General features: G+C 41.0%; 1 protein-coding gene across 2 annotated transcripts in view; it reads right to left on the reverse strand.

Moving 5' to 3' along the window:
- Nucleotides 1–21,982, reverse strand: part of col8a1a (collagen, type VIII, alpha 1a) — a 131,993-nt gene extending 110,011 nt beyond the window's left edge. For both annotated transcript variants that reach the window (XM_059968577.1, XM_059968575.1), the window contains exon 1: nt 21,803–21,982. The gene's annotated coding sequence lies outside the window, so the exon portion shown is untranslated. The remainder of the gene's footprint in view (nt 1–21,802) is intronic.
- Between the last annotated feature and the right edge of the window lie 1,340 nt (nt 21,983–23,322).

Genomic DNA, 23,322 nt, shown 5'->3' on the forward strand with positions numbered 1-23,322 from the left:
TCAGACCACCTGCTTGCATCTCAGTCAGACCCGACCCCATTCACTTCTCCAAGAAATCCATCTGAAAGTGATTTTTCTTCACTGGTCCACAGCATCCTTTCATATCGTCATCACGTCATCAGCTTTTGATATCGCATCCATTAACGCCTTGACTCAAGGTCCCATTCATTGAGGATACACAGTCCCATCCTGTTCCAGACCTGACTCTCCAACTGCATTTTCTCAAACAAGAGAAAAATCTGCAGATGCTGGAAATCTAAGTATTTTCACAATCTAGACACATCCCCTGCTGATCTATAACCAACCTGATTACCATAGCTACCTTTAATTCTGAATTTTATGTGTACTGCTGTGTAGAGGGTCTGCACAAAACTAGCAGGGCACACTATGCATTGTTTTAAAGAGCTTCCAATCCAAAGAACATGTAGCCACACTCAGTCAGTTGTTTCAAAGTTAGTTACAGAAAGGGAGAAATCCATCTTACTGGCATGAGCAGATGGGCAGAAAACAGTGGAAAAAATTCTTGAGCTTGCAGGTAGAACACATACATTGTGCAAAATTCTGCCGATCTTGAAAATCTTGAGGAACACAGTACGGGAGGAACTTGGCAAGTCAGATAGCATCTATAGAGAGGAATAAAAATAGTCTGTTTATTTCTCTCCATAGATGCTGCCTGACTTGCCGAGTTCCTCCAGCAGTGCGAGCGCAAGCGCGTACAGTGCATCTTCAATTGAAATCCCACAAGCCTGCTGGAACCCACCATTTACCCAAGTAACTGAATGGATGTGCAGGGTTCCTGTGCCAACAGGAAAAACCCCAGACATCTACTTGGCTGATCACCAATTCCAGGACAACTGCAGTCTTATCTCGACCTCCTGTAGAGTCCAGCGTGGAAACAACTATTAGCAGTGTTTTGACACTCTGGCATGAAAATGGTCAGCCAAACCTGGAAGGCACAATTCCAGCAGAACCACGCATCTCAAATGGGGAGAAACAGCTGCGGGGAGAAGGGAGACAACTCTGCAGATGCTGCGATATGGAGCAAAGAAAACTTCTGGAAGACCTCAAATGGTGAAGCTGTTCTTCCAGTTATATCCCCACAGATACTGCCTCATTTGTTGATTTTCCTCAGCAGTTTGTTCTAAAGAGGGATAACAGCTGTCTTCACGATAATGCAGCTGATTTAAATATACTTAATATTCTTTCTGGTGCTTTAATTCTTCATATCTTCTCAAACTTATAAATTAATTTTACTTAGTTCTTCCTTTACATTTTTGAATATCAAAGCAATTCACAAATATTCCAGCTCCATCATAGTTGTTACAGCCAATAAGCCTGGAATTAGATTGTACCCAGCTGAAGGCACCTTCTTCTTATTCAGTGCCTGGGGATTAAGAATCATTTGCTTTCATTCCATTTGAAGGTTCTATGGTGGCTAATGAGGGTAAAATGGAAACTGTGGACAACACTGAGAAGCAGGAGAAGACGGGGTGGAGTAGTCCATTTTGCCTTCATTAGGGTGAAAAAGTAGGTAATTTTATTTGGGGATACAGCACAGTAAAAGGCCTTTCCAGCACAACGAGCCCACCCAATTACGCACAGGTGAGCAATTAAACTACTAACCAACCGTACATCTTTGAAATGTGGGAGGAAACCAAATCTCCCTGAGGAAACCTACGCAGTCATAGAGAAAACATTTACATCTCTTAAAGACAGTGGCAGGATTAAACACAGATCACAGGCACTGTGATAGCATTACAGTAACCACTGTAGCCCTGCTGCGCCTGTAAAAGTTATAACAAACAGCTTGTGAAGTGGTGAACGCCTGCATGTCTGATACATGCCCTTGAAAGTACTTAATATTGCTCTGAACAGTCACAAGCCAGAAACTTCCACGGGAACCACTGGCAATGCTACACTTCTTCAAACAACCTTTGAGCACTTCCACTCATTGCTTTCTTTGTCCGCCTGGCAATCTTCTCCCAGACAGAAGACGCCGGGGCAAGTCCTGACAAGTACATTGAGAAGCCCCACGCTGTGCTGAGCCTTGCCGGTCAACTCAAAGCTGGCTTTCCAATGGAAGAGCGAACTGTCAAGGGCACACTCCAAAACACATGGGAGAAATGTTGCCAAGTTGCTGTAGTGCATCCAGTGAATATAGCACAGAGAGAGAGAGACAGACAGATGTTAGATTAGTGGATGAGATGCTGATTGTGCAGAACACTTTTCCCCTCGGTGCTTTTGCAGTTTCTGACTGTTATTGCAGCTGCGAAAGTTGGAGGAGATGCATTCCATCATGTTCCTGACTCGTGTCTGTAGGTATGAAAGAACCTTCAGTGACAGATCTATCTTCGTCAAGGAGCCATGGCATTAACCAGTCTGCTCCTGTTGCCTTTTTTTTGTCAGTTAATCCAGAAAAACAAATTTCTAAATTGCTTATTGGAATCACAAAGTACAGTTTTACTTCTGTTCTGCATTTAACGCATTAATTATCACATCACTATTGTGTCGATTGAATAATTCCCACAAAGGAATCAAGTTTGCAGCCAAACCAGTAAAAAACATTAAGTTTTGAAGTGATTGTTTTGACATTTGTTTTAAAAATACTGGCCAGGGTTTTGCAGACAGCCATAAAAAATATAACTTTGCATTTACTACACTTACACACAAATGATTTGTTGGGTTTTATACCAAAACCTGCAGTTAAAGTGCCAAAACAAAGTAGCTGTGAATACTGAAACAAAGTATTCATTAAGTACCTCTGCTATTTCCTCCGATTCCATACTCACTTTTCCACTGTCACACTTGATTGGTTCTATTCTCTCACATCTTATCCTCTTGCTCTTCATATACTTGTAGAATGGGTTTTCCTTCATCCTGTCCGCCAAGGCCTTCTCATGTCCCCTTCTGGCCCTCCTAATTTCATTCTTAAACTCCTTCCTGCTAGCCTTATAATCTTCTAGATCTCTATCATTAACTAGTTTTTTGAACCTTTCATGAGCTTTTCTTTTCTTCTTGACTAGATTTTCAACAGCCTTTGTGCACCATGGTTCCTGTACCCTGCCATCCTTTCCCTGTCTCATTGGAACATACTTATGCAGAACGCCACCCAAATATCCCCTGAACATTTGCCACATTCCTGCCGTACATTTCCCTGAGAACATCTGTTCCCAATTTATGCTTCCAAGTTCCTGCCTGATAACCTCATATTTCCTTAGTCCAATTAAACGCTTTCTTAACTTGTCTGTTCCTATCCCTCTCCAGTGCTGAGGTACATTGATGCTTGTACCTTGACGTTACAGAAAACCTGCAGTATTAACCATCTGCACTCTAATATTTTAGTGCAAATCCATGGCACCGTATGAACAAAGCTAATAACTTCCCTCGAAATTAGATCACGTCCATTTGTAATGAGTTAAAACATTGTGTATTAGCATTAGAGTCAGCAATGTAAAACAGTGTCACACAATGTCTAAAATCCAATTCAATTTAGACTTAAATTTTAATGTAAATTAAAGGCAATGTAGATTACAGTATCTACATGGTTACTGCCAGGATCTTACCCTGCATTGTATCTACTGGCTTTTTGACAGTCTGAAAATGGAGGGAAATCACTTCCACATGTATTCATATTCCCACGTCTAGGCTGCTATCTAAAATCTTGCCACACAACCTTTTAAATGCCTGTGGCAAATCTCTGTTGTGTCTCCCAAGTTAGCTGCTCAGTGCAGCAGAGAGGTCATCCACTCTGTATTTCTGAAGAAGTTACTTCAGCTACTTTTATTTCGACAAGGAGCAGCCAGGCACCTCGGCCAACAGCATTCGTCAGCAACGCTGGATTCCATGACAACAGGCAGACATTGCTAGTCTCCGCATCTCATCAGGGCTCATATCCAGAGCTGTTCACCAACAGTTTACTTCCACAATGTAAGACTTGTTATGAATTACAATTTTTTTTAAAACACTTGTTTAGAAATCCAGCATGGTAACAGGCCCTTCCAGCCCGTGTGCCAAATTACACCCATTTGAGCAAGTACCCTACAAAACTGTACGTTTTTGGAATGTGGGAGGAAACCAGAGCACTTAGAGGTCACGGGGAGAGAGTAGAAACTCCTCACAGACAGACAGAATTAAACCTGGATCGGTGGTGCTGTAATAGAAACGTTAGACATATGAGCAGAATTAGGCCATTCACCCCATCGAGTCTGCTCCCCAGTTCCATCATGGCCGATTCCAGATCGCACTTAACCCCACACACCTGCCTTCTCACCTTATCTTTTGATGCCCTGACCGATCAGTTTATGATGAACTTCCGCCTTAAATATATGCACAGATTTGGCCTCCACTGCAGTCTGTGGCAGAGCATTCCACTGCCGATTCACTACTCTCTGGCTAAAAAATTTCTTCTTCATCTCTGTTCCGAAAGGTCGCACCAGTTCTGGATGCCCTCATCCTCTGCACATCGCTTACTCTAATAGCGTTACTCTAACTGCTGTGCTACAGTGCTGAGAGAAAAAAAAATTCCGCAGCAAATGCCATGTCTCTGTGAAGTACAAGTGATTATGACACAACAATACTGTTCAGAGGTTCAGGTGTACTGAAGGGCCACTGATAAAAGACTCTTTGTAGCCAGGCTGACTCTCTCTTCTGCCCAGAGGCCTCTGAGCTACTGAATGGGCAGCTGTATCAATGATTTACATCTCAATATTAGAATTCCACCAATAGCTTCTTTTTTGAGCTGTTCCTAAAAGGAGCAACTAAATCAATATTCAACGTTGTTTTTTTATTCTTTAGTACGTGTAAAGAAGGGCAAAGTGATTGTTATTCCAGATCTGTGCAGCATAAAAAAATAACAAGCACAATAAATACAGAAGATTAGCTTAAATACATATACTGATTGTGTGTATGTAAAGTGACACTAGGTACAGGAGTAGCTGTATGCAAAGGAACTGACAGGAAATGACAGAGCACTGGTGGTGATGTGGGCTAATGGGTGGAGGTGTTGCTCAGCCGATGGCTTGGGGGAAGTAACTATTTGAATCCGATGGTCCTGGTGTGAATGGAGTGTAGCCGCCTCCCTGATGGGAGTGGGACAAACAGCTCACGGGTAGGGTGGGAGGGGTCCTTCATATTGCTGTGAAGTGCCTGCTGTTGCTTTAATATACTCTGGATCATAGAGCAGTTCGAGCAGCCTGCTTTCTGTTCTGAAGCTGCACAAGGAGAATCTAACCCCTCCCCAGTATCAGCAGAGCATCACTACCACAATGTTCTATTTGGACTTCACAATGGAACAGAAACCCCATGGCAAAATGGGTGGAACTCTCCAACTTTACAGCTGGCTCTATTTCACCACGAGTTACCTTAATAAAAATCAAAACTGGATCACGTGGCACCTGAGAACAAGGGACATCCAATTATTTCTTGTCCTGTGCTTCCTCCTTAACCAGTTTGAAAAATCCTTTTCCCAACATTTTGCTTCCAAAATTGAAAGCATTCAGGTAAAATAGAAGGATTAAAATCCCCACCAGGAACCTGTCAACTTCTGTTTTTCATGGAGGTAGGCCAAGAGGGATGGAACGAATTAATCCTCCTCCAGCAGGTGGGCTGGTTACTACAGATTTTTTTTTAAAAAGGAGCCTATATGCTTCTTTTGGAACTGTTGGGGAGGAGTTGATTTTCTTTGTGTAGCTTCAGAACAGACTGTAGGCTGCTCAGCTGTTGGAACTGTGTTTTTTTTTAAAAAAACCTACTTTGACTGAAATTCACAGGCCCCCGGAAAAATCCAGAAGATAGAGAGTTTAATGCCACTTTCTCAAGTGCTGGCCTTGCTAAGGATGTTCCAGCTCTCATACAATTCAAAGACAAGGCAAAGAAATGTAAGTAGGCATGCTTATAGAACTGCTTACAGGACAGGACTAGACTCAACACTTCACTGATCACATCTCTATGGGATGGCAAGGTAGTGTGGCAGTTAGTGTCACCTTATTACAGTACCAGTGACTCAGATTCAGGCTCAACAGGCCTGAAGGGCCCGTTACTATGCTGTATCGCTAAAATAATAAATATCATGCAGCCCCATAATCTTTAACCAGATATTTCCTAACATTTCCACCCGGTCTCTTCAATCTCTAACATGCTGGTATACCCTCCCCACAACTTCACTTGTACCCAGAAGCAAACTTCACTTTACTTCATCTTTGCTCTACCCACTCTAACCCTCCCCATCCTCTCCATCACAGCACCTCAAACTCTTGACCAAGTTCTCTAGGCACCACAATATACACCCAGTGTTTGGCTACAGCACTTCTCTGCTGATCATCAAGTCAATTCAGCCAACTACCAGCTTTGGAATACTTTTTTTAAAAAATCTGCACATCCTGAAGATAACACTTTATTTGCTCAGCATTGTACATCGTTCTGGTGTCAGTGTTCAAAGCAAATAGTGTAAGCTTGGATTAATTTTAAACTCCACTGCAATTAAAATGTGGGAAGAATTAAATATACTGTACAATTGTAAATTAACTTGTACTGAAAACAAAAAATACCCATCTTAAACATTCAATTACCTGAATACCTTGATTTTTTTGGTACATTTAGTGAGTATTAACCACTGGTAGATTCAGCTGATATGAGGTGGTATAGTGGTATCTGCACTGTCAAGTCATCACGACCATAACTGCTGGTACAGGACATAGTAAATATGAGACGTTTTTCAGGACCATGGTGTTGCATGACAGTACAAAAACTAGACTGAACTATGTAAAAAAACAGAAAAAAACTACACTGGACTGCAGACCTACCCAGGACTGCATAAAGTGCACAAAACAGTGCAGGCATTACAATAAATAATAAACAGGACAATAGGGTAGTAAGGAGTCAGTCCAGGTTCTGGGTGTTGAGGAGACTGATAGCTTGGGGGGGAAGAAACTGTTACATAGTCTAGTTGTGACAGCCCAAATGCTTCAGAGCCTTTTCCGCAGATGGCAGGAGGGAGAAAAGATTGTATGAGGGGTGTGTGGGGTCCTTCGTAATGCTGTTTCCTTTGCAGATGCAGCGTGTAGTGTAAATGTCTGTGATGGTGGGAAGAGAGACCCCGATGATCTTCTCAGCTGACCTCACTATCCGCTGCAGGGTCTTGCGATCTGAAATGGTGTAATTTCTGAACCAGGCAGTGATGCAGCTGCTCAGGATGCTCTCAATACAACCTTTGTAGAATGTGGTGAGGATGGGGGGGGTGGGAGATGGACTTTCCTCAGCCTTCACAGAAAGTAGAGACGCTGCTGGGCTTTCTTTGCTATGGAGCTGGTGTTGAGGGACCAGGTGAGATTCTCCGCCAGGTGAACACCAAGGAATTTGGTGCTCGTAATGATCTCTACCGAGGAGCTGGTGATGTTCAGTGGGGAAGTGATCACTCAGTGCCCTCCTGAAGTCAACAACCATCTCTTTTGTTTTGTTCACATTCAGAGACAGGTTGTTGGCTCTGCACCAGTCCATTGGCCACTACACCTCCTCTCTGTAAGCTGACTCGTCATTCTTGCTGATGAGACCCACCGCGGTCATGTCATTGTGGGGTTTGAGGTGAGTGGTATAGGGTTCAAATCCAGCTGGCTCCTTACATGCTTTCCACCTGGGCTGGGTTGAGCACTGAGCTAGCAACTCAGCCTTGTAAAGAACAGACAAATGCTAAAGAAATGGCAAGGTTGCTGCACAATGCACCACAAGGCACAGAGAGAAACAACAAGTGGGCATCAAGCAGATAAATTAATGTATTGCTGTTCCATGGTTTTGAATGCCAAGTCACTTGGAAAGATGCTGTTATAATATGTTTCTAGTATAGTGGGTCAACTTAAAAATCAGCTTCAGTTTCTACCTGTAACTGCATATGCACATTAATAGAAGCTGCCATCTGATTTACTCACAAAAGGCAATTGCAAACTACCTCACCTCTATTCTTACTGTAAATCCTAGGACAATCTCCCAACAATAGAACTGCATAAATAATCCAGATGATGTTATCTCTGAAACACTGGAAAAATCCAAACAGCTTTGACTTTCAATAGTCCAGGAAGGCAAATCAGTACCACCCGAGTGGGCACCAATTTGTTTTTACCAACAATGCCACATCTCAAATTTCGGGAAGTCGCCTATGCTTTGGAAAGTCTGATCACCTGGCCTTACCTACTCCCCAATTACAGGCAAATACTGAAGACTGCAGCACCAGTAGTGAGGACCAAGAAGGTATGGACAAGGGAAGCACAGCAGGGCTTACAGGACTGCTTTGAGTCAGTGGACTGGACTGTATTCAGGGATTTATCTTCAAATCTGGATGAGTATGTCTCAGTTGTTACTGACATCATTAATGATGATAAGTGTGTGCCCACAAAAACTTCCCGTACAGTCCCAAACCAAAAGCTGTGGATGAAGCAGGAGGTTCAGTAGCTGCATTGGGCTAGATCTGTGGCAATTAAGTCTGGCATCCCAGATCTGTACACGAGAATCAGGTATGACTGTGGAGGGCCATTTCAAGAGCGAAGAAACTATTCCAGGTGAGGTCAGAGGCAACATGGGATGCATGTCAACTCTGGCAGGGTTTGCAGGACATTACCTCCTACAAAGCGAAACCCAAAAGCATGAATGGCAGTGATGCTTCATGACCAGATGAGTCTAATGCCAACTAGAGCTCTGAAGATCTTTGCTAACCTGGTCCCAACATATCGAAGCAGCTATAAGTCAAGACGGTAGCAATATTTCAGAAGGAGTTTGAAGAGATTTGGCTGTCACCCAAAACACTCAAAAGTCTCTACAGATATACAGTGGAGAGCATTCTGACAGGCTGTAACACCATCTGGTATAGGGGAGGGCTACTGCACAGGATCAAAAAAAGCTACAGGAAGTTGTAAACTTAGTCAGCTCCATCTTGGGTACTAGCCCCTGTAATTCCCAAGACATCTTCAATGAGCAGTGCCCAAGAAAGGTGGCATCCATTAAAAAAGGTCCCTCATCACTCATGACATGCACTCTTCTCACTGTTACCTTCAGGTAGGAAATACAGGAGCCTGAAGTCACACATTCAGTGATTCAGGAACAGCTTCTTCCCCTCTGCCATCTGATTCCTAAATGGACATTGAATCCATGAAAACTACCTCACTTTTTTCATATTATTTGTTTTGCATTATTTTTAATTTAACTATTTAAGACATATACTTACTGCAATTGGTTTAATTATTTATTGTACTGCTGCTGTAAAGTTGACAAATGTCACAGTATATGCCAGTGATACTAATCCTGATTCAAAATGACTATTTAAAACTAATTTCCCCACTCACAGCACAAAGGCTTTTTGAATGTTTGAGCTATTGAGCTTGGAATGTCAAAGCTCAAAATAAATGTGTTATCAAAGAACCCGTATTACCATATACTACCTTGAGATTCATTTTCCTGCAAGGATTTACAGGAAAAAATACAATAGAATTTACCAAAAAAAACCCACATTAACAGAAAAGACTGACAAACAACCAATGTTCAAAAGGCAAACTGCAACTACAAAATAATAGTGAGAACACAAGTTGTAAAAAGTCCATGAAACAGACTCCATAGGTCATGGAATCAGTTCCAAGTAATTGAAGCCATCCACACTGGTTCAGGAGTCTGATGGTTGATGGCTAACAAGTGCTCCTGGACCTGGTGCTTGAGACCCAAGGCTTCTGTAGCCTCCTGCCTGATGGTAGTAGGGAGAAGAGGGCATAGCCTGGTATTAGCAAGAACTCAAGGTAGTAGCTATCATTAAACCTTTACATCCATTTTATTGCCAAGAAATTACAATCACAAAGTTATTCTGATTTTTTAAATTTCTTGCTGTTAATTCACAAAAATCAATGTGAACATATCATTTTTTTTTATTATTCTGCCCAAAATTGTTCTGCAAGATCTTCTTTACAGCTTTTCCTTGTCGCACTCGCTGCCAGATTATGAATGGGTTCACCGTTTTATAGGACCAATCTTGTAAGAAGCTGATCTGTTACTCAATAGAAAGTAGTTTTCTAAAACTGAAGGGAAATGCAAGTAAGCATGAGATGAGATAAGCAATTGAATCGATTCGAGTTGCACTGTAAACTACTTTTGTTAATTATCCACGTATTCTAATATTATCCCATTAATAGTATTTGATTTTGTACTCTGCATTTTTCCAAATCAAGCAGGCAGTCTGCACAGTCCAGTTATGAAAACACTGAGTAATTAATATGACCTCCTCCCCCATCCCACCCAACTCCAATTTTAACATGCAGATGGCAAGGGAGGTCCTTCTTGATTAGGCTCTGCAATATTAACCAGAAGCCAGAGTGAAGGAACCTGCCAGACCTGCTGGAAACCAGAGCCGGAAGAGGCCCAGCTAGGTTCTGATTATTTTTACTATTTGATCAGTTCCTTTGTACGGCAAGACAAACTTGTCCCTGGAAGGGCTTATTTACCAAATGGAAACTGTAGCCTCCCCACCAACCCCCCCCCCCCCCCCGCCACCTCACCTCCATCTCGGAGCATCCTCCTCCTTCCCTCAACCAGAATTACCCTACTGAAAATTAACAGGCAAACATTTGCTCCCCACTGCTTGAGGCTTTGATGTTCGCGTCGATGAAGTCTGCCTGCTGCCACCCCACCTGCATCCAGCTGGTCAGGTTGATCACTTTCTCAGATGCAGCTCCACTCAGCTACCAGCTCCATGTTTGTCACTTCATCCTCCCTCCCTCCCTCACCAACCTACCTCCCCAGATAAGGGCTACCCATTGGCATTGATTACCCATGCTTTTAAGAAATGCAGTTAACATTGATAAGAACAGGGGACTGATTAAATCTTAAAACAAAGGTATTACATAAAGAATACTGTATACTTAGAGGAGATTGCAGAGCTTTAACATTTGCTACAAAACACATGAAAGAGATCAAGTTTACAGACTAAAATTATTTGGGAGTAGCTACATATTTGAACCATGGCAAAACAAAATCATTACAACCTAAAGATATGTAACTGCTATTGGCAGAGAAACAAATAGTAACTTTTATTATGTAAAATGAGATAACAATCTACTAAAAGATAACAATCTACTAAAACTAAAAGACCAAACGTTTTCCTTTATGACTTCTGGAACTTAAAATTAGTTTCTGCACGTTATTTGCCTGAAGTTTTGCAAACCAGTGAATTTAGAGTGTAAACATCAGTCTTTGTTTATTCTAATTTCTTTCTTTTTCTGCCCTTTCCAAACTGGCAAGTGCACAGACTTAACCACATGCTGAAACACAGCGTACACACGTACATACGCAAACCAACAAAGTGATCCAAATTGAAATAATTTAGGAAACATGCAGACATCTAAAGTGCCATATACTGTATAATTAAGATTTGGGATTTAATAACAATTACTTAATATGAACAGTTAGCAAGAGCAACAGTGGTATCTATTCCAATTTCCAATCCACCGCAATTTTATTGTTCGACTTTATAAAGAATTTAATCCCGTTTGATCTATCTTTGGAAATGCCAAGTTAAACACTTAACCAGCTTTAGTAAATTCTGGCAGAAAGATAGTACTCATATTTCATACTGGATATCTCCAAGTTAATGTCTTCATATCAAGAAGATTTAAATCCAACGATTCCTGACAGCACTGCTGACCAAGGTAACAAGGTTGTATAATTTTCCCCAATAGGTTATAGCATGTCAAATTCGGCAAAAATCAGATTTTAGATATTTGATTTTTGTTGCCACACCCTGGTTATAAGTGTTTTAAAACTTAAAATATTACTGATAAAAATATTTTATCTCCTGCCATCAATGAATTACATTTAATATCTGCATCTATCTTTGTAAATAATTGGTCTACTATTGCTTTAACAATACATTAAAATTATTTACCGGGGTTTGCTACACATTTCCTTGTTACATACCCCATAACTGGGCTAACAAGCCAGCAGAAATGGAATGATACATTGGAGTCTGGTGGTACTGAAACTAAAGGTGTTTATTAGTAAACTAAGTAATACAGTATCAAAAATGCAAGGGGGGGAGAAAAAGAGATCACACAGGTCTGCCTTCATCCACCGTGCTCCCGACCAATTCTCCTGGCCCCCACCTTCCTGTGGGTGCACAACACTCTTTCAGTGTCCTCTGGCGTGTCTGAGGGTGCCTCCCCAGACCCGTCTATTATTCCCACTGACGGGGTATCAGCCATCCATCAACTCCACATGTCCATCAAACGAGGCCACTTCTTGCTGTCTCAGCAAGAATGTTAACAAACAAAGAAGTGTCCTTGTTGCAAAAGATTGTGAAGAGGCCATGATACTAAATCATTCTCTCTCTCCCTCCCTCTCTCATTAGCAGCATAGTTCCTGGGGGGGGGGGGGGGGCAGCTCTGAACCCTATTTCCATCTGGTTTGTTCAGCACACATAACACCTTACACTGACTTATTTTGGACAAACTTTGATAAATGTGTGCTGGAGAGCCTACTGATTGGTTATCACAGCCTGGTAGGGAAACACCAATGCCCTTGAACGGAAAATCCTACAAAAAGTAGAGGATATGGCCCAGCTCATCACTGGTTAATGGAGCCCTTCCCTCCATTGATCATGTCTGCATGGAGTACGGTCACAGGAAAACAGCATCCATCATCGGTCATGCTCTCTTCTTGCTGTTGCCATCAGGAAGGTGGTACAGGAGCCTCAGGACTCACGCCACTGGGTTCAGACAGTTATTAACCCTCAATCAACAGGCTCTTGAACCTCGAGTAGATAACTTCAGTCAACTTCACTTGCCCCATCACTGAAATGTTCCCACAACCTTTGAACTTGTTGAGAAATATACCTGACATAATCACTATATATACCTGAAATATAATCACTATGTACTAGCTATTTAATATGTAATCACTCCTATGTACTGAATATTACTATGTATTACTTTACTAGAAATGTTTTACTATGTATTGTTTTACTAGATACCTTGTATTCTCTTAGCTACATACCATGGCAGTTACAGAACATCTGTTTATCCATAGCAGCACTAATTAGCTGAAATGTACTCCATGTATTATACAATAGAATGGCTTCTGAAGAGATAACGGTGGCAGACAGGATGCTACGAACAGGCAATGGAATGTGAGGGAGGTTAAGGGAGGCTGACTGAGAAACAACCGTGGCCAGGAACAAGGCCCAAGATGTGAACTGGAAAGAAATACTGGTGGCGCATCGAGAGTTAGTCAAGAGCGATTGATTAGTTAATGTATAGATGATATGCAACTAAAGAATGATTGGGTATGCTGATAAAACCAAAATGTAATCAAGATAAGAAATTACTATAAAGAATACTGTACACCGGAGCTCTGTGGACTTTCGGTGACAAGTTCATTGATTGCCTCAGCCTTTGTTTGCAAATAAAGGTTTAAACTTCTCGAAGGATCGTCTGCGTCTCCTGGTCATTTCAAGTAACCACGACAAACTCACTTCCACGGATTCTTCATCTCAAATTCTCAATATGTATTGTTGCTTCTTTCCCCCCCCCCCTCCCTTTTTTTGTATTTGTAGCTTGTTGTCTTTTACACATTGGTTGTCTGTTCTCTGTACTAGGGCAGTCTTTCAGTGATTCTATTATGGCATTCCCACAAGAAAATAAATCTCAGGGTTGTATATAGTGACATATGCACCTTGAAATATTATACTTAAATATTTCCTATTTTATTTGATGAGATCATTGTAGCTACTCCAGATAAGCTGTATTAAGCACTTATGCTTGTTGCATGTTAAGTGAATTAAAACCAGAAGCCCATTTTAGTAGCATTTAAGATTTAATGCAATTTCCACACTATCATGATTCATTTTCCTTTTCAACAAGCAGCTTGTTTCGCCCCTTTCAAAAAAATGCCAGATGATTAAGCCAAGAGGTGTAAATCATTGTAAAACTAATTTCATGATGGAAAAGCAGATCTTTGAAGTGGTATCAATTTCCACATGCATCATTAATTCTAGTTAATGTTCTCAGTTGCAAGAGAACTTATAAAACTGCCAACAGCCCCAAGAGATGTTACTAAAACTCTGAATGTTTATTCTTAGTGTGCCTAACACAAGTTTTCAAAACATCTGATGTGAAGCTTGGGTATTTCACCATAGTGTACAACAGCAGTGCACAGGAACAACAGTCAAGTCCCAAGTACTCAAGTGCTCAGGGTTCAGCTGCAAAGCCAACATTTATTGTCCATTTCCAAGTACTCTGGAGAAAGTAGTGTTAAATGACATTCTTCAACAGCTGCTTTCTTGTTTCTAATGTTGTTGGGTAGGGTACTTAGATAATAAATTTACTTTGTTACTTTCAGCAGTTAGATTTTAAAAAGTTGGTGATATTCTCAAATCAGGACAACTCATAAATTATAGGGGAACCTACAGATGGTAATGTTCCTACATACTTGAAGTCCTCGTCCTTCTCGATAATCAAGGCTGTAGGTTTGTGTTGTGCTGTTGGAATAGCCAGATTGAATAATTGCATTGCCTTTTGTAGATGGTATGCACTTCAGTCACTGTGAAAGGAATGCATGTTTGTGATGGATATGTTGCCGTTAAAGTAAGCTTAGTTTTGACCTTACTGAACTTCGTTGAAGCTGCACTCATCCAGACAAGTGGAGAGTATTTTATGCTCCTATACTTTTGAGAAGGTCGGAAGACTTGGAGAGATGGGAAAGAGCCACTCACCACCAGATTCCCCGTCTCTCAGATTTTAATAGTCCAAATCTTAATGCGACTAATTCAGTGAGAGGTTTCTAACATGATGACCATAAGATATAGGAGCAGAAGTAGGCCATTTGGCCCATCGGGTCTGCTCTGCCATTCAATCATGGGCTGATCCAATACTTCCAGTCATCCCCACTCCCCTGCCTTCTCCCCGTACCCTCTGATGCCCTGACTAATCAAGAACCTATCTCTGCCTTAAATACACCCAATGATGGCCTCCACAGCCACTTGTGGCAACAAATTCCACAGACTTACCACCCTCTGACTAAGTAATTTCTCCATATCTCTGTTCTAAATTAATCAACCCTGAAGTTGTGCCCTGTTGTCCTGGACTCCACTACCATAGAAAATAACTTCGCCATATCTAATCTGTTCAGGCCTCTTAACATTCAGAATGTTTCTATGCAATTACCCCCTCATTCTCCTGAACTCCAAAGAATACAGTCCAAGTGTTGCCAGACATTCCTCATGCAGCAACTCTTTCATTCCTGGAATCATTCTCGTGAATCTTCTCTGAACCCTCTCCAATGTCAGTATATCATTTCCAAATTAAGGAGCCCAAAACTGCACACAATACTCTAAGTGTGGTCTTACAAGTGCCTTACAGAGCCTCAACATCACATCCCTGCTCTTATATTCTATACCTCTAGAAATGAATGCAAAAATTGCATTCACCTTCTTCACCACCAACTCAACCTGGAGGTTAACCTTTTCGGCATCCTGCACAAGGACACCAAGCCCCTTTGCATCTCTGCATTTTGAATTCTCTCCCCATCTAAATAATAGTCTGCCTGTTTATTTCTTCCAAAGTGCATGACCATACACTTTCCAACATTGTATTTCATTTACCACTTCTTTGCCCATTCCTCTAAACTATCCAAGTCTCTCGGTAGGTTCAGTTTCCTCACACTACCCACTCCTCCACCTATCTTTGTATCGTCAGCAAATTCAGCCACAAATCCATTAATCCCTAGTCCAAATCATTGACATGCATCGTAAAAAGCAACGGTCCCAACACCGACCCCTAGCACACACAATAATGGTATTGTTTTCAAATGTCAAGGATAAATGATCAGTCCTCAGTCAGCTCCTGGTGGTTGTGTGGCATGAAAATTTCTTACTGTTTATCAGACCATGGTGACATTTTTTTCCCAAACTTATTTTATCTCTTGACTCAAGATGTCACACTTTGAAATATCACTTAGTGGCCACTTTTTGGTACCTCCCGCACCTAATAAAATGGTCACTGAGTATAGGTTGGGGGCACCACGCTTTTCAGTACAGACGACCCCAGTGTAATTCCCACCACTGCCCGTAAGGAGTTTATATGTTCTCCCTCCAAGTTTCCTCCCACAGTCCAAAGATGTACCAGTTGGTAGGTTACGTGGTCACTGTTAACTGTGATTAGGCCAGAGTTAAATCGCTAGAGTTAATTAGCCCGTGATTAGGCTAGAGTTAAATCGCTGGCGAGTGAGGTGGAGGGCTCAGTCCAGCTGGATGCGTCTGTTCCAGGCTGTACCTCAATAAATAAATGCATTTTCTGTTCCTGGCTAAATGCTCACAGGTCCTGATGAAGGGTCTCAGCCCAAAATGTCAACAGTTTACTTTTTTCCAGCATTTTGTGTGTTGCTTCGGATTTCCAGCATCTGCAGATTTCCTCGCGTTGCTGAATACAACATTTTTATCTGAGTAGACACAAGAGACTGCAAGTGCTGGAACCAGCAGCAAAGGACAAACTGCTGGAAGTTTATACAGGATTTGAGGAAGAATTCTTTCACCCAAGAAGATGGTTGAAATCTGGAATCCAAGAAGCAGATAGAGTCAAAAGCTTGAACTACGCGTATGAGCACCTGAATCAGCAATGCAGTGTAGGCTAAAGACTGAGGAAACAGACTTTAAGCATTTCCGGTTCAGACACTTCATCTGGGCTTAAAGCGTAGAGGGGTGATGGCTAGTATAAAGAGATGAGGGTGAGGCATGTGGCAAGAACTAGCAAGCACTAGGCAGATCTGGGTGACTGAGAGGGAAGGGTGAAAACAGTGCCAGAAACTGGCAGGTGTAAAGTGAAGACAATTGTTGCTGATGATCAAATCATTGATTAAGGTGGTTGGGGACAAGACAGCCCACTGAGGAACTCCTACAACTTATGCCCAGAGCCTGGGATGATTCACCTTCCAAAATCTACAAACAGTCTTATGTACAAGCTATCTTATCAAGCAGCAGAAGACTTTCAACATGATTTCCATTGACAACTGCCTTACTAGGATACAATTAGATGAGGTCTGTATGGAGTTCACTTTAATCACCTTTTCTTTTTATTTTTGAACTAGAGTCAAGGAGTTTGAAGCCAAGAGGTCTTGCTAAAACTCAACCCAAGTAGACAATTAGCCTATTGTAGCACTGTGCTGACAATTGGGAATTGGGCAGTTGGATCCAGTGACTAGTTAGTGAGTCCAGGTGCAAAGTTCGTATTCTGCAAGTGATGTAAACAGACGAAAATAAAAACACTTGGCATTCCTCCACAACAGTCTCAGTCGGGAAAAGAATTCCAATTGAAGGAGCCAATGTAACGGTGAGAGCAGGAAACATACTGAAACAAGATGGGACTACTAAAGGAGCAATAGTGGGTCAGTGTTTTCTCAAGCCTTGAGATAAGCATTTGAATGCATGTGTGAATAAAATTTGAAATGCCTGCATCAAAGTTGAAACAATGAGGCCAATGTGTGAGCAGTAGGCAGGAATCCCTGGGCCAACAAGGGATACAGATGTGTGGAGCATTGTTTTCAAGGCACCACCAGGCATCAAATAGGCACCACCTGCATCAGACCACTCTACTGGATACCTTGGTCCCACTACCTACTCCCAAAGCCAAGCATACAGTAATGAAAACTCAAAAGAATATTCTATTCCATCCATGGACTATCAGCAACACTGACAACATGACCATTATGCTTTTCTTTCCAATGTGGCTAAATGACAGCCTTAAAAGATTTTAAAGACTTTAAATGACACTTAAAAGATGGAAGACCCTGTCATCCTGTCATGTCAAGTAAATTATAGTTTAAACTTATCAATTCAGCACAGAATCCCTTCAAGACAGAAACAAATGTCTTGAGAGACGTTTTGAACCACAAGGATTTTGTCAAAGCATTGCTCCTCAATATGAAGATATTAAAAAGATACAAAAAGATATTGCTGCCTTCTCAGAATCAGCTTGGATTTTGATAGGTTTGGTTTTCACTAGACCTCAAAGGTTTAGTGCAGAACTCAACAGGTCGACCAGCATGTGTGAGACGAAGAGAATTGTCGACATTTTGGATCAGAATGCTGCATCAGGATGGACTTCATGATTGTATTAAAATCAGCTTAAATTACAATAGGGGTCCCCAACCTTTTTATGCTATGGACCAACACCATTAAGCAAGGGGTTCATGGCCCCCGAGTTAGAATATTTCTGAAGTTAAAAATTTAATTTTAGCTTAGCTCAGATCACTTTGGTTCCACATTAAAATTTATAACCTTCCTGGCATAAGTAAAACATTCTCATAGCTACTCTTAAGAAATAGTAAATTTACTTAGCACTATTCTTTAAAAACACACATACAAAAAAGCAGGTGAGAGAGGTGGAGTAAATCAGAATATCACAATTGTTGCATTTCATTGATTCTTTAATCTGGTTCTCTGATCACTTAAATCACAATTATAATCTCAGAATCAGGTTTATTATCACCAGCATGTGTCGTGAAATTTGTTAACTTAGCAGCAGCAGTTCAATGCAATACATGATATAGAAGAAATAAATAAGATGCATTATTGAGCCTTTACCTATATTTCTGAAAGCAATACGTTGTTAATTGCATCTTTGTTTAAAAAAAAACTCTGCCCTGTTTATCACATTTGCAGCATCTTTGTGAAGTCCATCTTAATTTTTCCCATTTGGCATTAATAGGGTGTTAATAACCTCAATATGACATTGTTGGCTTTGCCACTCCATTAACAGTGACATTGGAGCTAGCTCTATTTGAACAGGGGCTTACCAGAGGGAGTGCAAAGAGTCTGCCCACTCAAGGAACTAGGCCAACTCCTTACACAGAAATTATGCTCCAATTCATTAAATTGGATCCTGCTTGCCTTCTTATGTAGTCACTGCTCAGAGACGACATGATTTATGGAGTAAGAAAGGGATCTCCAGAATTTGATGCTCTGCCATTTCAATAAGCTCTAAAGGAATGCAAGTCACGACCTCATCCACCACAGACTTGGCCCCATTCTCAGTGCTCGGTCTAGCCGACTGCACCACAATTTACCTGGCAAATTTAAACAGGGCCACAGCATGAAAATTGTGGCTTTTTAAACCGCTAGAATGGGGCAGCTAACTAGCTCCATCCATCCCTGCAGTGGCCAGCAACCAAGCTGTCTTGTACATTGAGAATAAGAACAAGACTTTAGCATGGTCACCATTGCCATTTTCTGCAGCAAATGTGCACTAGTTTTCTACCACCATAACTTCTTTAAAAAAAAGATTTGCTCATTTTGAGTGTAAACAGGATTGATTAGTATTTGTTAACAGTTCTTGGATTACATTCACTACAAGAAGTATGAAATAAATCAGACCAGCACTGGGTGCCACTATTAACTTGGAATCAGAATCAGGTTTATTATCACTGACACGTATCATGAAATTTTTTTAACTTAGCAGCAGCAGTTCAATGCAATATATAAAATAGAAGAAAAAAGCAAAATAAATAGTAAATAAGTAAATCAATTACAGTATACATTTATTGAATAGATTAAAACTAGTGCAAACCACACCCCCCCCCCCAGAAAATATATATTTAAAAAGTGAGGTAAAGTCCAAGGGTTCAACATCCATTTAAGAATCGGATGGCAGAGGGGAAGAAGCTGTTCCTGAATCGCTGAGTGTGTGCCTTCAGGCTCCTGTACCTCCTACCTGATGGTAACAGTGAGAAAACACATGCCCCAAGTGCTGGGGGTCCTTAATAATGGATGCTGCCTTTCTGAGACACTGCTCCTTGAAGTGTCCTGGGTAATTTGTAGGCTAGTACCTAAGGTGGAGCTGACTCCATCTTGGGTACTAGCCTACATCAGTTAATAGACAAAATGTAAATGACAGTTAGTAATACTCAAGGCCTATCACACTTCCAAAACAAAAACTTATGCTGTCCAAACAACAAGAACTATGCTTTGCATTGTTTTAAAAAAAACTTTACTTACACAGGACCAAGGCTTTGATTTCAGGTGTCCCCACAGAAATGTTAATGTAATATTCCTTAGATCTCAGTGAGATCCATAGTGGGCTTATTTCATGTAACACAACCCTCCAAATGAAGATGACTAATCTGACTGGGACAAGGTCAGCCTCACATTAGTGTGCACTTGCTTTTGAATAATACTGACAGTAGCCATGTTGAAAAGCACTGATAAGGCCAAGTATATGTAGCAGCATCTAACCAGTGATATTAGGTGAGTGAAGAAAGAAACATCGTTAATATGTCCAATTAATGTTCTTGGTCTGAAACGTTAACAGTTTGACTCTTATTCTGCCAGATTTACAGGCTGCCAGATTATTCTTCACCTTTTGGTTTCAAGTCAGATTTCCAACAGTTCTGAAGTAACTTGTTTTTTGTATACATGTGTACCCATGCCAGCAAGGACCAAAAGCAAAATTTATATTCTGCCATAGGTAAAGAAATCCCAGTGTTGCCAGACTGGATTGAAAGTGACATAACCCTCTAACTTTTAATGCCCCACCTCTTATGTACTGATTGTCGTCACACTCACCTTCTCAGAACATGGGTTTTGCAAGGGTAAATGGTTTGTTACCCGACTGGGTGATATTTGAATATACTTCTCATCTCAGTTTTTATATCTACTTAAGCAACATAAATGAAACAAGAGAAATTCTTTCAAAGAACAGAAGAATTTTTCTTCAGGGTTGCCAGGACAAGTATCCCTGAAACTAATCTTCAATTCCTGGAGACTGTTTGAAATAATCCTTGGAGGGCTGGCAAGTACCTTGAAGCCTTTAAACTCAATCTACATTCCAGTTTTTCCACCTTGTTTCTGTGATCTCTAATTTCACACAAGAATGAAAGAATGAGTTCACACATTGCAGATGTTATGACTTAGCTGCAAAATTCCTAAGGAAATTGATTTCCCCCCAAAGAAATGCAGCATAAGGGAGACCACACCAAAGTTTCAAATTCTGCACCTTCATAAAGGGCTTTTGTTGAAGCACACATGACGAAAGGAAGGGGGTAGGGAAGGGTGGCTTTAGGAACACCATAAAGTTAATTGAAGAGTGCAACACACCACACTAACTGGACTCTGGCTTTTCACAGAAGTACTAAAAATCCAGTTTGTGTAGTCTTTTGGCCAGATCCTGTGCCAGGTAAGCATGACAATTAAATAAAGCCAAACCTCACAGCCAGTAAGAGGACACTCTTCTGGGCTGATATATTCAAATGTGTCTGCAAAATACCATTGTGCAAGGGAATTCACAAATCAAAGCAGAAGCCTACCTCAAAATGCAATTTTGATAAGTTATCATGTGATTATCAACCTCTGCCTTTCTGTTAATAACTTGCTTCCTAAAGCAGAGTATATTCAAGCTTCCTTTTTTGTTATATTGCCCTTCTAAAAATATTTGTCAAGTTATCCAACAGTTAATTTCAGTCTTATCTCTACACCATGACCTGTTAAGACATTATTGTCCTTGAAGACTGTAATCTCAACTGTGTTGATGGTCCTTATGAAAGAGGAATTTTCATAAGAATGTGGTTTATTTCCCCTTGATTTCCTGAGTGTGAATTCTTCCACTACAAGCAGAAGACATAACTGTAAGTGACTGTACCTGCTGCCCTTGGTTTATCCACCTTTTCGCGTTTGACAGCTACAACAGCTAAAAGGAGTCACAGAGACAACTTTTGAATAGGACCGACGTGGTTTTAATAGCTGACGGCTGCATGCTTAGCAATTCGAACAACAGTGTTTGATAGCTGCAGAACTTACCTTGGGCTACGCGTGATGAGATGACAGATGTTCACTGGCTCACTACAGCACCGGACTGAGAAAAGGCTCTAACGCGGCCCCCGTCAGCAACGTGCTTGGCTTATATGTGTAAATGGGAGGAGCCGTTCGCCGCGGGGAGGTGGGAAATCGACCGGGCAGACTGAATTCAGGACTTGCGCCTTTGCAAGGGATGAAAGGACGAAATGGAATGTATGGGGGCGGAGTGCTACTCAGGAAATCTAGTTGATGACTGATTTAAAAGCACTTTATCTCTAATTCAATCGGATGATTTCTTATGCTCCCTCCTACTATTTGCCGTAGCCAGTTCAAAACAACCGCAGGCGCTTCGGGAAGCAGCTGCATCTTCTGCGGGCAAAAAGCACAGTCGATTGAAAAGATATGATGGAAATAAAATGCGACAGAGATAAAAGTGAAAGTGTAAGAAAGAATGTAAAACTCATGGGCTGAAAGTGAAATTTGCAATAATAATTGATGCACTTGAACAACAAGCCGTTACTGCAGTAATTAATTTAAAAACAAGTAACATCACGGAGAGAACTAAATGTTGACAATTAATGCTAGATATATTTCAGGCTACAATAATAATTACTTCCAAATGTGGTCCAATTAATTACGTAAGAATAGCCAAGGTTATGAAATCCTTTGAAAATCAGTTCTTAGTTCATTTAATTATTTTTACAAGTTCTTAAGCCACACAACTTGTTTACATTGTCTAACGCCTCCAGAAATGACTGGGGAATTATTTCTTTTTTTTAGAGCCAACAATTGAAGATAGGGCAAGCTACATCTCAAGATGAATATAAGCAAATTTGAGGGAAACCCTGTGAATGTACGGCTAAAACATGCGTGTGTGTGTGTATGTATGTATGTATGTCTGTATGTATGTATGTATGTAGGTACACGTGTGCGCATGCGCATTTGTTTGCATGTACAGTGTGTATGTGCGTATGAACGAAAATATAGTATATGCCTTCTTAAAAAGTAATTGACTTGGAACAACATTCAGAAGTCCAGTCCAAAGTCTGATAACCTGTCTTTACTTTCTTTACTTTTATCCAAAAATGCATGTTGTTCACAAAACATACATCTATGAAAATGGGTCAAGGCATCGTACAAATCATGAGATATTTACTTAAAATATGTCATCCTGTTATCAAATTTTTCAGTTGCAAAAGTTCTGTCAATGACAAGTTTGTTGCACAGGACCCAGCCCTTGATCATCCAGTGTGGGATGATCCAAGACTCAGAGACCACCTGCAGGGCTGGTCAAACTTCAGTGTAGCCCATGTTTTGACATCGTCAGTAATTAGCCCTGCACCTTGGAAAGTACCTGTGTACAAGAGAGACTTTTTGTCTGGAATAAGTTGATGCAGATACAAAGGACTAATAGCTGGTGTCTTTTGGGGCTAAAAAAGCAAATTGCTGGAGAAATTTAGCAGATCAGGCAGCATCTGTGGAAGCAGAGTGTCAGTTGATGTTTCATGTCAGGACCCTGCATC

The sequence above is a fragment of the Hypanus sabinus genome, chromosome 4 (genome assembly GCF_030144855.1).
Source record: "Hypanus sabinus isolate sHypSab1 chromosome 4, sHypSab1.hap1, whole genome shotgun sequence".
In the NCBI taxonomy this organism is placed as follows: Eukaryota; Metazoa; Chordata; class Chondrichthyes; order Myliobatiformes; family Dasyatidae; genus Hypanus; species Hypanus sabinus.